We start from the raw sequence: 15,599 nt of genomic DNA, 5'->3' as shown, positions 1-15,599 counted from the left end.
TAGCTGGGACTACAGGTGTGCACCACTGCACCCAACTAATTTTTGTATTTTTAGTAGAGATGGGGTTTCACCATATTGGCCAGGCTGCTTTCCAACTCCTGGCCTCAACTGACCTGCCTACCTCAGCCTCCTAAAGTGTTGCGAGCCACCGTGCCCGGCCCATAGTGCTGTCTTATCTTAACACCTTCGTTCATCCTATGAATGAATGTCCATTCTAGGGATTTAGGAATTATGTGCCAGGAACTGTGGACAAAGACCAAAGAAGTTTTTATTATACCCCAAGGGGATATCATTAAATCCACATGAGCAGATAAAAGAGGATGTCTTTGGGCCAGGCACAGTGGCTCATGCCTGTAATCCCAGCAGTTTGAGAGGCCAAGGCAGGCAGATCATTTGAGGTTTGGAGTTTGAGAACAGCCTGACCAACATGGTGAAACCCTCTGTCTACTAAAAATACAAAAATTAGCTGGGTGTGGTGACACGTGCCTGTAGTGCCAGCTACTCTGGAGGCTGAGGCAGGAGAATCACTTGATCACAGGAAGCAGAGATTGTAGTGAGCCAAGATCACACCACTGCCACTCCAGCCTGGGTGACGGAGTGAGACTCTGATTAAAAAAAAAAAAAAACAACCCAAGACTAGGCAGCATATGAATATGATAGATGTTATGTGCAAGATTAACAAGCGATGTCTTAACATATAAAACGACTCATTTGGAACTAAAATCCTGCTCTATGTTTTCTGAATTGGGCACTGCCACAGGACACACATTGAAAAAAAATACTTCATTACATCACAGTCTTGACCTCCAACAGCAGAGACCCTAGAATCTATCATCTAAGCCGGGCACCGCTGAGAGTCAACAGGAGTGGTGGATTCCACCCACAGGTGGAAATGGGCGGCACACGCCCGACCCTGTAAGGCTGACGTCCTTACTTCATGAGAATTGAGTTTGATTTTAGATAATGAATGAATTCGGCTCATGGTCTCCACACCCACGCCTCCAGGGCATGTGTCCTGGACACAGCCTGTGTCCTCTCATGGCTTGCAAGGGAACCTACTGCTCAAAATGACCACCATCATCTCCTGACATCCCTGGCCATGGGGCTAGGATGGCCAGACTTAGGATCCCCAGAGGTGTGACTACAAGGAAGTAAAGCCAGATGGTCTGTGTCTCACTGACTCAATTATTTTTTGGATTGACCTTGGTGCACAAAAGCAACCACGGGCAATATAGAAAGGAAGGGTAAGGCTGGGCGCAGTGGCTCTCACCTGTAATCCCAGCACTTTGGGAAGCTAAGGTGAGAGGATCACTTGAGCCCAGGAAGTCGAGGCTGCAGTGAGCCACGTTTGCACCACTGCGCTCCAGTCTGGGCGACAGAGTGAGACCCAGTTTGTTTGTTTGTTTGTTTGTTTTTGAGATGGAGTCTCACTCTGTCACCCAGGCTGGAGTGCAGTGGTGTAATGGTGTGATCTCAGCTCACTGCAACCTTCACCTCCCGGGTTCGAGCAATTCTGCCTCAGCCTCCCGAGTAGCTGGGACTACAGGTGTGTGCCACCACACCCGGCTAATTTTTGTATTTTTTAGTAGAGACGGAGTTTCACCATGTTGGCCAGGCTGGTCTCAAACTCCTGACCTCAAGTGATCCGCCTGCCTCTGCCTCCCAAAGTGCTGGGATTACAGGCGTAAGCCACCATGCCCAGTCCCATCAGTGTATTTCACTTCAGTTTGCATCTGGCACAATAGACATTGGCAAAATGAACAAGTGAGGCAAACACAGCCTTGAAATTGAGCCTGGCACCCGGTAAGTGTTCGACATTTGTCCTACTCCCTTTTGCTGTGCGACCTGGGTAAATGACTTCCCCTTTCTGAGCCTCCATCATCTCCTCTGTAAGTGGGGAAGAGTATGGGCTGAACTGTGTCTCCCCAAAATTCATACGTAAAGGTTATAACACAGTCCCTCAGAATGTGACTGTATTTGGAGTTAAGGTCATTATTAGAGAGGTAATCAGGTAAGGTTAGCAGCCAAAGGAAAACTAAAACTAATTTTCACACAAATGTGAAGCAGAACCTTCCACATCAGCACAGAGAGGAGGAAAAAGAACCACAGAGGACGAGAAGAGAGGCGTGCTGGTCCAGGTCCCTGGTGCTGGGAACCAGCTGGATGCCAGGACACACCAGGCACAGCCAAATCCCACATGGATCTGCAGCAGGGACACCCCAGGATGATTATGAGGTCCTCCTAGGGAGAGCTCAGAGTCCCAGCCAATGCTCGTAATTGCCTGGGGTCAGTGGGTCGCTGAGCTAATCCTCCCAAGCACATCAGGGGTCTCTGCCATCACTGAGGGGGACTTCCAGAACTCCCTGGAACCCAATCAAGTCCAATTAACCAAAAAGGCAGGAATGTGGGCTGGGACCCCAGCAGGTGGGGGGCTTCTCGGCAGGGAGACGGGGGTGGCCCAGGAACTGTCTCATTTGTGGGAAACAGACCCCAGGCCCCAGCCCCATCCAGGGCAGGGAGGGAGGGGACCCCCAGGCTCAGGTCAGTGGGGTCTGTCTGTTCAGCGGGGCTTTGGGCTGTGGGATCCAGATCCAGGGACACCAGCCTTGGTGGTTAATTTGATGTTCTGCTCATAGACGTGATGATTTAAAAGCCACATTTCAGTCAGGCAGAGGAGGACAAATATTGCTTGATTGCACCTATGGGAGCCACAGGGAATAGCCAAATTCCTAGGGACAGATAGTAGAAGCGAGACTCCCAGGGGCTGGGGTAGAGGACTGGGGACTGTTTCAAGGGCTGGAGTGATAAAACAAAAATTTGGGATGTAGATAGTGGTGATGATTGCACACATTGGGAATGCATTTAATGTCAATGAATTGTACCTTCCAAGTGGTTAACATGATCAATATCATGTATATTTTACTACAATGGCAAGAAAAAGACTTTGACTAAGTTTGCAATCAGCATTTAACCATTTAAGGAAATTGGTTCATTAATGTATAGTTGGATTTATTAGTTGCATGACAATGTTTAAATATTTGGGGAAATGTACTTCCTAGATGGAAATGCTTAATAAATTGAACATTAAAAATTTGGGGGGGGGGGCTGAGGTGGGAGGATTTCTTTTTTTTTCTTTTTTTTTTTTTTTTGAGATGGAGTCTCAATCTGTCACCTAGGCTGGAGTGCGATGGCACAATCTTGGCTCACTGCAACTCCCGCCTCCCCAGTTCAAGCAATTCTCCTGCCTCAGCCTCCTGAGTAGCTGGGATTACAGGCACGTGCCACCACACCCAGCTAATTTTTGTATTTTTGGTAGAGACAGGGTTTCACCACATTGGTCAGGCTGGTCTCGAACTCCTGACCTCAAGTGATTCGCCCGCCTCAGCCTCCCAAAGTGTTGGGATTACCGGCGTAGGCCACCGTGCCCAGCCATGTGCTTACCTTTTTAAAGAATGGAGTGTTACGTCTTACACAGACTCCCAATAGTGGCAGGTAGCACTTAAAGGAGGGGCGTGTCCCCAGATCTGAGACCCTGGGTGGGGACTGCATCAACATCATCCTGGGGTGGGTGTGAGTCTGAACCCCCTGCTGGTGCCCCTCAGCTCAAACCTCTAACCATCACCTGGCCTGGTAGGGTCAGTCCCCCTAGACAGTCTCTGTGCTGGGAATTACAGGTGTAAACCACCACGCTCTGCCCATTTTCCCGAATATTTAAACACTGCCACGCAACTAATAAATCAAGCTACACATTTCATGAACCAATTTCCTTAAATGGTTAAATGCTAATTTCAAACTTAAAGTCTTTATTTGACATTGTAGTAAACTCTACATGGGCCAGGCGCAGTGGCTCATGCCTGTAATCCCAGCACTTTGGGAGGCTGAGGCGGGTGGATCACCTGAGGTCAGGAGTTCGAGACCAGCCAGGCCAACATGGTGAAACCCTGTCTCTACTGAAAATACAAAAACTAGCCGGGTGTGGTGGCGTGCACCTGTAGTCCCAGCTACTCAGGAGGCTGAGGCAGGAGAATCACTTGAACCCGGGAGGCGGAGGTTGCAGTGAGCTGAGATCATGCCACTGCGCTCCAGCCTGGGGGACAGAGTGAGACTCTGTCTCAAACAACAACAACAACAACAAAAAACAAAAAAAACCCCAACTCTACATGATAATGATCGTGTTAACCACTTGGAAGGTACAATTCAGTGACATTAAATGCATTCTCAATGTGTGCAACCATCACCATATCTACACCCCAAAGTTTTTATCACTCCAGGCCCTTAAACCAGTCTCCAGTCCTCTACACCAGATCCTGGGAGTCTCGCTTCTACTGTCTGTCTCTAGGAATTTGGCTATTCCCTGTGCAATCAAGCAATATTTGTTCTCCTCTGCCTGACTTACTGAAATGTGGCTTTTAAATCATCATGCATCTATGAGCAGAACATCAAATTAACCACCAACACTGATGTCCCCGGATCCCACAGCTGAAAGCCCCGCTGAACAGACAGACCCCACTGACCCGAGCCTGGGGGTTTCCTCCCTCCCTGCCCTGGACAAGGCTGGGGTCTGGGGCTTGTTCCCCACAAGTGAGACATCCCTGGGCCACCCTGGTCTCCTGCCGAGACCTCTAAGCCCTGCTGGGGTCCCAGCCCACATTCCTGCCTTTTTGGCTAATTGGACTTGATTGGGTTGCAGGGAGTTCTGGAAGCCCCGCTCAGTGATGGCAGAGACCCCTGATGTGCTCAGGAGGATTAGCTCAGCGACCTACTGACCCCAGGCAATTAGGAGCATTGGCTGGGACTATGAGCTCTCCCTAGGAGTACCTCATAATCATCCCGGGTGCCCCTGCTGCAGACCCATGTGGGATTTGGCTGTGCCTGATGTGTCCTGGCGTCCAGCTGGTTCCTAGCACGAGGGACCCAGGCCAGCACTCCTCTCTCCTCATCCTCTGTGGTTCTTTTTCCTCCTCTCTGTGCTGATGTGGAAGGTTCTGGTTCACATTTGTGTGAAAGACCCATTTAGTTTTCCTTTGGCTTTTATTTTTCCATTTTTGATTAATTTTGAGACAGGGTCTCACTCTGTTGCTCAGGCCAGAGTGCAATGGTGCAATCCTAGCTTACTTCAGCCTTGAACTCCTGGGCTGAAGGGATCCTCCTGTTTCAGCTTCCTGAGTAGCGGGGACTACAGGTGTGCACCACCACACTCAGCTAATTTTAAAAATATTTTTTAGTGATTGGGTCTCCCTCTATTGTTCACAGTGGTCTCAAACTCTTGGCCTCAAGTGATCCTCCTGACTCGGCTTCCCAAAGCATTGGGATTACAGGCGTGAGCCACTGCCTGGTCTTCTTGCTTTTTTACCTGTGAACAAAAGATTCCTCAAGCGGGCTGCTTTCTTCCCCCTAGGAATCTCCCTATAACCTTTGCAGATGCCTTTTTTTTTTTCGAGACAGAGTTTTGCTCTTGTTGCCCAGGCTGGAGTGCAATGGTGTAACCTTGGCTCACTGCAACTTCTGCCTCCCAGGTTCAAGCGATTCTCCTGCCTCAGCCTCCTGAGTAGCTAGGATTACAGGCGCCCACTACCATGCCTGGCTAATTTTTTGTATTTTTAGTAGAGACAAGGTTTTGCCATGTTGGCCAGGCTGGTCTAGAACTCCTGAATTCAGGTGATTCTCCCGCCTCAGCCTCCCAAAGTGTTGGATTACAGGCGTGAGCCACCATGCCTGGCCTGCAGATGCTTTCTGATAAATCTGCATGAGGCGTGGCGGTCTGAGTTGCAGTGAGTGAGAAATAGAAACATTTAATTCACAACAGAAGCCTGGTGCCTAGCTTTCTTTTTTCCTTTCCTTCCGTCCCTCCCTTTGTCTCTCTCTCTCTCTTTCTTGTTCGACAGGGTCTCACTCTGTCACCCAGGCTAGAGTGCAGTGGTACGATCATAGCTTGGTGCAGCCTCAAACTCCTAGGCTCAAGCTATCCTCCCACCTTAGCCTCCCAAGTAGCTGGGACTACAGGTGCAAACCACCATGGCCAGCTAATTTTTTAATTTTAATTTTTCATAGAGATGAGGTCTCACTATGTTGCCCAGGCTGGTCTCGAACTCCTGTCCTCAAAGTGATCCTCCCACCTCAGCCTCCCACAGTGCTGGGGTTCCAGGCGTGAGCCACCGCACCCGGCCTCTTGTGACTTTTAAAAGCATTTCATCACAGCATGGTATGGGAGTGTTCATTAAATGCATTTTGTCTCTTTTCCTCTTTTTGATTGATTAAAAATGACTCGTGTGTTCCTGCTGAAAAGGACCCTGGAGGTGATCCAAACACCCCCCACACCCCCGCTCCACGCACACAGGCAGCTCTGGCCAAGTCGCAGCCTCCAGAACCCACTCCACCCCTGCACTGTGTTTCCTCAACAACCAAGCCTGGGAACGTTCCCAAAAGGGTCCAGGAAGCAGCTCACTCAGCAGATGTTTGGTGATTTCAGAAAACAAAAGGGTCGGCAGGTCACGTCCATCAGCTCCCTGAAGAGTCCTCCAGGATCATGCCTGCCGCGTGGCTTGGCACAGCCCGCATCACGACAACACGGACTTTCCATCTTTACTGTCCTTTTAATCACTTCTGCAGGGGGATAGCTCAACTTACAAACCACGTAAATATTTTCCTTTCGGCACCAAACTTTCCCCTGGGGAGCTGGAAGCCCAGCTGGGGTCTTTTTGTCTCTGGCCTCCGGGTCCAGGGCTGACCTGGGATAGGAGCATTTGTACCAGCCTCCCGGAGTTGCAGTGAGAGGTATTGGCACGTTTCAGGGACAGGAGGCTGTTAGGACGGCCACCCACCACATCTGGTGTGAGGGACCACAGGATAGAAGAAGGCAGATACGCGGAGTTCTGAGGCAGGTTATGTGGGCCCTTGGAGTTGCTGAACCAAAGTACACCTGCAATCATAAAGCCAATTAAGATGTTTGTTAAAGAGGCTGGGCATGGGGCCGGGCACGGTGGCTCACGCCTATAATTCCAGCACTTTAGGAGGCTGAGGTGGGTGGATCACGAGGTCAGGAGATGGAGACCACCCTGGCTAACACGGTGAAACCCCATCTCTACTAAAAAAATACAACAAGAATTAGCCGGGCGTGGTGGCGGGTGGCTGTAGTCCCAGCTACTCAGGAGGGTGAGGCAGGAGAATGGTGTGAACCCGGGAGGCGGAGCTTGCAGTGAGCCAAGATTGCGCCACTGACTCCGCCTCAAAAAAAAAAAAAAAAAAAGAGGCTGGGCATGGTGGCTCACACCTGTAATCCCAGCACTTTGGGAGGCCGAGGCAGGTGGATCACTTGAGGCCAGGAGTTCAAGACCAGCCTGGCCAACATGGTGAAACTCTGTCTCCAGTAAAATACAAAAATTAACCGGTGTGGTGGTGCATGCCTGTGATCCCATCTACTCAGGAGGCTGAGGCATGAGAATCGCTTGGACCTGGGAGGCAGAGGTTGCAGTGAGTCAAGATTGCACCACTGCACTTCAGCCTGGGAAAGAGAGGGAGATTCCGTCTCAAAGAAAGAAAAGAAAAGAAAAGAAAGAAAAAGAGAGCTGTGTCCAATGCTTCTTGTAAATCAAATAAAACAAGCACACAAATAGAACATTCAATTAAGGAAATTGTCTATCATTGGTAACATTGATGAAATCAGTTTCAGGGGAGTGACGGGAGGGAGAGAAACAGCTTGATTGGAAAGAAATGAAGGGGGAACGGGAGGAGATAAATTGGAGAACTTAAGACCAATACCAGAAAAATAAAGCAGACCCATACAAGAACCAAATAAGGCTGGGTGCAGTGGCTCATGCCTGTAATCCTGGTACTTGGGGAGGCTCAGGAGGGAGGATCGCTTGAGCCCTGGAGTTTGAGGCCAGCCTGGGCAACATAGCTAGACCCTGCTTTACAAAAAATATAAAAATTGGCTGGGTGGGCCAGGTGCAGTGGCTCACGCCTGTAATCCCAGCACTTTGGGAGGCCGAGATGTGCAGATCACAAGGTCAGGAGATCGAGACCATCCTGGCTAACATGGTGAAACCCAGTCTCTACTAAAAATACAAAAACAAAATTAGCCAGGCGTGGTGGTGGGCACCTGTAGTCCCAGCTACTTGGGAGGCAGAGGCAGGAGAATGGTGTGAACTTGGGAGGCAGAGTTGCAGTGAGCTAAGATTGTGCCACTGCACTCCAGCCTGGGCGACAGAGCAAGACTCCATCTCAAAAAAAAAAAAAAAAAAAAAAGTTAGCTGAGTGTGGTGGTGCTCACCTGTATGTAGTCCCAGCTACTTGGGAGGCTGAGGCAGGAGGATCTCTTGAGCCCGGGAGATGAAGCTTGCAGTGAGCTATGATCATGCCACTGCACTCCAGCCTGGGCGACAGTGAGATCCTGTCTGAAAAACAAAACAAAACCAAACCCCAAAAATCACAATGCTGAGTGAAAGAAGCTAGTCACAAAACACCACATAGTGTGAGATTCCATTGATATGAAATGCCCAGAACAGGCAAATCCACAGAGACAGGAAGCAATGAGTGGCTGCCAGGGGCTTTGGGAGAGGGAATGGGGAGTGACTGCTAATGGGGACGGGGTCTCCTTTTGGGGGATGAAATGTTCTAGAATGAGATAGAAGTGATGACGGTTGCACAACTGTAAGTATACTAAAATCTATTGATTAAATAGATCTTAATCAATAGTAAATCTATTGAACCAGACACTTTCACTGGGTCAACTTTGTGGTATGTAAATTATACCCCAATTATACTCCCAAAAAAAGATGGCTGGAGGAGGGGCAGTGTGGGTGCCCTCCAGAGCCAAAGCTTATTGGAGCCCTGGCAGGTGAGGGGCTGCTGGCTGGGAAGCGGGAATGAGCCAGCCGCACTCACAGGGCAATGAGAGTCCAAGTCACGGGGTGGGGCAGGGATGGCAGAGGCTGTGGGCTGGATGGGGGCCTGGGGAGCTGAATGGCGAGGGTGCCTCAGAAGGTTTGCATGAACAAGTGATGAAACAAACGTCTCCTCCTGCAACACCCCCCACCACCCCCACCCCGGCCCCACCACCATGACCCAGCAGGAGCCAACTCCTCCCTCCTACTCCTGGGCTGCCTGGTCCCAGTGTCCCTAGGCTGCCGTTTATGGAACATTGACTAGGCCCAGGCTCAGGGCTGGCCTTACATTCCTGGGTTCCCGTCCTCACTGGTGCCCTGTGGGGTGAGCCCTGCTGTCAGAGTTTCTAGAATGCACCTGTTTGGAACTGATCTGCCAAAATATTGGGAGCCACTGAGAGCTGGGCCAGCCTCCAGCACCTGGTATGCTGGCCTGGGTGGGGGCGGTGTCTGTAGACATTTGGTGATGGGAGGAAGGAAGGGAAGGAAGTGGTCACCTCACCTGGGGGCTATGTCCCTGTCTACCTCACCTGGGGGATTTCTATGTCTGTCCACCTCACTTGGGGGATTTCTACAACTGTCCTCCTCACCTGGGGGATTTCTACACGTCTGCCTCACCTGTGGGATTTCTACACCTGTCAGCCTCAGCTGTGGGCTTTCTACACCTGTCCACCTCAGCTGTGGGCTTTCTACGTCTGTCCATCTCACCTGGGGGATTTCTACATCTGTCCATCTCACCTGGGGGATTTCTACACCTGTCCGCCTCACCTGGGGGCTTTCTACGCCTGTCCACCTCACCTGGGGGATTTCTACACCTGTCCACCTCACCTGGGGGCTTTCTACGCCTGTCCGCCTCACCTGGGGGATTTCTACACATGTCCACCTCACCTGGGGGTTTTCTACGCCTGTCCACTTCACCTGGGGGCTATTTATGCCTGTCCCCCTCACCTGGGGGCTGTCTACCACCTATGTCGTCTAGGAGGCCATGCACCTACCCGTCTTATCTGGAGGACCATGCCCCTGTCTACCAGGGGCTGTCTACACCTGTTCACTTCATCTTGGGGGTTGTCTACTTCATTTGGGGGTTACCTATACCTGCCTACCTCACCTCGGCAGGCCATGTACCCACTCAGCTCACCTGGGGGGCCATGTGCCTGCTTGCCTCACTCAGGGGCTGTCTACACCTGGGTTGGACAGGCCATTGGCCGGAGTGGCCGTCTCCAGGCTTAGCTCCAATAGACAGAGGCCTCCTGCGGGGCTGGACGAGGCCACCCCCAGGGAGTTAGAGGGTGGCGAGCCCCCTCCGCAGCCCTCAGCATGTGCTTGGAGCTGCTGGCAGCCTGGTGGCTCCTCAGCTTCTGCCCGGTCCAGGTTGTGTCCGGAACATTTCTGGTACTGAGCTGGCGTCTTCTCCAGGACAGATGCTGCTGGCGGAGCCGAGGCGGGCCAGGGCGTTCACTGTGGTGCTTTTATTTCCAGCCTGCTTGCCCAGAAGGCAGAGCTTGCCAGGGTGCCTACTGGGGCTGAATCGTGTCTGGGCCTCAGTTTTCTTTTCTTTTCTTTTCTTATTCTTTTCGTTTCTTTTCCTTTCTTTCTTTCTCTCTCTCTCTCTCTCTCTCCCCTCCCCCCTTTCTTTCTTTTTCTTTTTTTTTTCTTTTTTTGACCGAGTCTCGCTCTGTCGCCCAGGCTGGAGTGCAGTGGCACAGTCTCGGCTCACTGCAACCTCCACCTCCTGGGTTCAAGTGATTCTCATGCCTCAGCCTCCTGAGTAGCTGGGATTACAGGCGCCCACAATCACGCCCAGCTAATGTTTGTATTTTTAGTAGAGACAGGGTTTCGCCATGTTGGCCAGGCTGGTCTTGAATTCCCGATCTCAAGTGATCCTCCCTCCTCCGCCTCTCAAAGTGCTGGGATTACAGGTGTGAGCCACCACGCCTGGCCAGGGCCTCGGTTTTTTTATTCCAGTGCTGTCCCAGGCCCCATTCCTGCTGTCATGTCACAGGAGTCTCTAAGAAGGAATGGTTGGGCAGAGATGCCACCTAAGAGACAGGAGATGGTGCCGGCCACCAGACCCCGGGGCCTGGGAGTGTCTGATGCAGAGCTGCACTGAGGGCTCAGGTGCAGGTAAAAAGGGCTGCAGGCAGCATCTCCACCCTTCTCCCCGGACAGACGCACACACCCCTGCCCTGCTCCCTGACACTCCTGCCCCGCTCCCTGCCCTCCGCCTGTGCTCACCCTGTAGGGACACAGTGAGGTGAGAAAGTATAGCTAGCTCCCAGGTGAGGTGGGTGGGGACATGGCCCCCAGGTGGGTGTGGGTAAATCCTAGGTGAGATGGATGGGTGCATAGTCCTTAGGTGGGATGGGGAGGTGTACACAGCCCCCAGGCAACATGGACCGGTGTAGACAGCCTCCAAATGAGGTGGGTAGAGACATGGCCCTCCAGGTGAGGTGGGTGGGTGCATGGACCTAGGTGAGGTGGGCAGGTGTAGACAGTCCCTAGGTGAGGTGGGTGGGTGTAGACAGTCCCTAGGTGAGGTGGGCAGGTGTAGATAGTCCCTAGGTGAGGTGGGCGGGTGTAGACAGTCCCTAGGTGAGGTGGGTGGGTACATGGACCCTAGGTGAGGTGGGCGGGTGTGGCCAGCCCCCAGGTAAGATGGGCAGGTAGGGACCCAGTCCCCAGGTGAGATGGGTAAGTGTGGACAGCCGCCAGGTGAGATGGGCAGGTGTGGACACAGCCCTCAGGTGAGATGGGCAGGTATGAACAGCCCCCAGGTGAGGTGGGCAGGTGTGGACAGCCCCCAGGCGAGATAGGCAGGTATGGACACAGCTACCAGGTGAGGTGGGCAGGTATGGACAGCCCCCAGGTGAGATGGACAAGTATGGACAGCCCCCAGGTGAGGTAGGCAGGTGTGAACAGCCCCCGCGTGAGGTGGGCAGTTGTGGACAGCCCCCAGATGAGGTGCTCAGGTAGAGACAGCCTCCAGGTAAGGTGGACAGAGACATGGCTCCCCAGGTGATCTGGGCAGGGGCAGACAGACCCCAGGTGAGCTGGGCAGGTGCAGACTTCACAAGCATGCATTTGGAGGCACAGTCACCCAGCTGAAGGAGCACCCCAGAAGGGGCTTCACCATGGTGAAGCTGCCAGAAGGAGCCAGAAAGATGGGAAGAAGCCCTCTTGGTGCAGAGGGCGGATCATTGACTGACCTCCGAGGGCAGCCTTCAGGGGACGTCTAGGGCATGCCCCAGGAACAGTGGGGCTGCGGTGGTGCCTCAAGGCTGTCTGGGGCTGGATGATCACAGGGCATTATCTTTGCTCAGACTCAGGGTCCAGGCAGGACAAAGCTACTCAAGATGGTTGAAGCAAAAACTCGGCAACCTCGGGTTTTAGGGAAGTGATTCTGGAGTTATGAGGCTGAAGCTTCCTCCCGGAAGTGACGTCAGAGCTTGGACCAGCTGTGAGTTCATCTTCTCCAAGGAGCTGCACATCCCCAAGGCCACCCTGAGGCTGACCCTAAAGCCTACACACTGGTCCCCACCGGCCGGGGACCATCTGCCCTGTGCTGTCCCCCGACGGCCTGCGTGCACTCCCCGCCCTGAGGACACAGTGCAGGATTCACAGGGCAAGAATGGGAACCTGGCTTGATCTCTGGTCCCCACACCCAGAAAGGGCCTGTGGCAGCCCGAGTCTCCTTTGCCTTCCCCCACGCTTGGTGCTACTTGGAGCGGGCACGAGCTCCTTCCTGCCACAGGGCTGTGTGGCACATTGCTTGTGCCCGGAGCGGTTTTTGGGGCAGCTGGCATCTCCAAACCCCAGAGAGGGCTGAGTCCAAGAGGTTAAGCCCAAGGGCACTTCAGGTCACCTTGTTCCAGACATAGACCTTTCTGAGGCCTCTTCCTCCATGGAAAGTCCCAGGCCTGCATCCTGTTATCCTGCCCCATCCCTTTTTTTTTTTTCTGAGACCGAGTTTTGCTCTTGTTGCCCAGGCTGGAGTGCAGTGGCACGATCTCGGCTCATCGCAACCTCCGCCTCCCAGGTCCAAGCGATTCTCCTGCCTCAGCCTTCCTGAGTAGCTGGGATTATAGGTATGCGCCGCCACCATGCCCGGCTAATTTTGTATTTTCAGTAGAGACGGGGTTTCTCCATGTTGGTCAGGCTGGTCTCGAACTCCCGACCTCAGATGATCCACCCGCCTCGGCCTCCCAAAGTGCTGGGATTACAGGTGTGAGCCACGGCGCCGGCTTTTTTTTTTTTTTTTTTAGACAGAGTCTTGCTCTGTCATCCAGGCTGGAGTGTAGTGGTGCAATCACAGCTCACTGCAGCTTCAAATCCTAGGCTCAAGCAATCCTCCTGCCTTAGCCTCTTGAATAGCTGGGACTTGCTGGGGCAGATCCCAGATGTCCCCCTAAAAGCCACCTTTGGAGGCCACTCAGCCACCACACACAGCTAATTTTTCTTTTCTTTTTCTTTTTTCTCGAGATGGAGTCTCTCACCCAGGCTGGAGTGCAGTGGCGCGATCTCGACTCACTGCAACCCCGCCTCCTAGGTTCAAGAGATTCTCCTGCCTCAGCCTCCCAAGTAGCTGGGATTACAGGCTCCTGCCACCAACCCGGGTAATTTTTGTATTTTTGGTAGAGATGGGATTTCGCCAAGTTGGCCAGGCTGATCTCGAACTCCTGACTTCAAGTGATCTGCCTGTCTTGGCCTCCCAAAGTGCTAGGATTGCAAGGGTGAGCCACTGCATCTGGCCAAATTTTTAAATTTTTTGTAGAGAGGAAGTCTCACTATAATACCCAGGCTGGTCTTGAACTCCTGACCTCAAGTGATCCTCCCACTTCGACCTCCCAAGGTGCTGAGATTATAGGTGTGAGCCACTGTGCCTGGCCCAATTTTTGTGCTTCAGTGTACATTTTTGTTTTTCTAAACAGATGTATAGTTGGCCCTGAAGAACAATGGGGTTAGGGGTGCTGAGCCTCCTGGCAGTTGAAAATCTGTGCATAACTTTTGACTCCCCCAAAACTTAACTATTAATAGCCTACTGTTGACCAGAAGTCAACAGATAACATAAACGATCAATTAACGCATATTTTGTATGTTCTATGTATTATATACAGTATTCTGACAATAAAGCAAGGGGGAGAAAAGAATAATAAACATGTTATTAAGAAAATCATTCCTGCTTCACTCCTGGTAGGTGTCATTGCATATTTTGGCTGGGCGCAGAGGCTCATGCCTGTAATCCCAGCACTTTGGGAGGCTGAGGTGAGTGGATCACCTGAGGTCAGGAGTTCAAGACCAGCCTGGGCAACACGGTGAAACCCTCTCTCTACTAAAAATACAAACAATTAGCTGGACATGGTGGTGCGTGCCTGTAGTCCCAGCTACTTGGGAGGCTGAGGCAAGAGAATCGCTTGAACCCGGGAGACGGAGGTTGCAGTGAGCCAAGATTGCGCCACTGCACTCCAACCTGGGCAATGGAGCAAGACTCCATCTTAAACAAAAACAAACAAACAAAAAATGATGCTGAGTGAGAGAAGGCAGACACAAAAGCACACATAGTGTATGATTCCATTTATACGAAATGTCCTGGACAGGCATGGCCTGATCTCCCTCTGGCCCTAGGAACCCTGTCAGGGGCACTGTGCTAGAAGATCCAGATCACTGCAGACCATCAGGCTGTCTGTCTGTCTTCAGTCCTGACATCCAATCTCCTGGGCACCTGGCAGGCACAGGCACATGCTGGCTAAGTGGGAGAAAAACGCCCATTGGGCCAGGCGCAGTGGCTCATGCCTGTAATCCCAGCACTTTGGGAGGCCGAGATGGGCAGATCACTCGAGGTCAGGAGTTCAAGAACAGCCTGGCCAACATGGTGAAACCCCATCTCTACTAAAAAAAACCAAAAAAATTAGCTGGATTAGCTGGGCGTGGTGGCATGTGCCTGTAATCCCAGCTACTTGGGAGGCTGAGGCACAAGAATCACTTGAACCCGGGTGGCAGAGGTTGGCAGTGAGCCAAGATCGCGCCACTGCACTCCAGCTTGGGCAAAAGGGTGAGACTCCATCTCAATAAAAAAAAAAAAAAAGAAAAGAAAAGAAAAAAAAAGAAAAACGCCCATTGACAACAGGACAGTCTTTGCGGTCTTCCTCGTCCCCCATCCAAACTGCAAAGCTGCTCATGCTAGGCATGTTTGGAGATGTTTGACAACCACTTACCATGGGGCTAATGCAGCCAATTCCGCCCTCACACAACAGGGCCATTCCTAAAAATGACCTCACACTGCAAATTCACACAATCAAACCACAGGGCTCATGGGAAAACGGGTCAGGGCACAACCACCCAAATGTCACCAATGACACCTAAAAAAAAAAATAGGCACCTACTAAAAATGGTAGTGACATTGTACAAATGTCAAATGGTTAAGAATTTCAAGAATATGGCCGGGCGTGATGCCTCACGCCTGTATAATCCCAGCACTTTGGGAGGCCAAGGCGGGTGGGTCGCTTGAGTCCAGAAGTTGGAGACTAGCCTGAGTGAGATGGCAAAACCCTGTCTCTACTAAAAATACAAAAAAATTAGCCAGGCATGGTGGTACATGCCTGCGGTCTCAGCTACTCGGGAGGCTGAGGCGGGAGGATCACTTGAGCCTGGGAGGTTGAAGCAGCAGTGAGCCCTGACTGTGCCGTTACACTCCAGCTTGGACAAGAGTGTGAGAACCCA

This window comes from Pan paniscus, chromosome 20 (genome assembly GCF_029289425.2).
Source record: "Pan paniscus chromosome 20, NHGRI_mPanPan1-v2.0_pri, whole genome shotgun sequence".
NCBI classification, from domain to species: Eukaryota; Metazoa; Chordata; class Mammalia; order Primates; family Hominidae; genus Pan; species Pan paniscus.
This window is presented reverse-complemented; position numbering follows the sequence as displayed.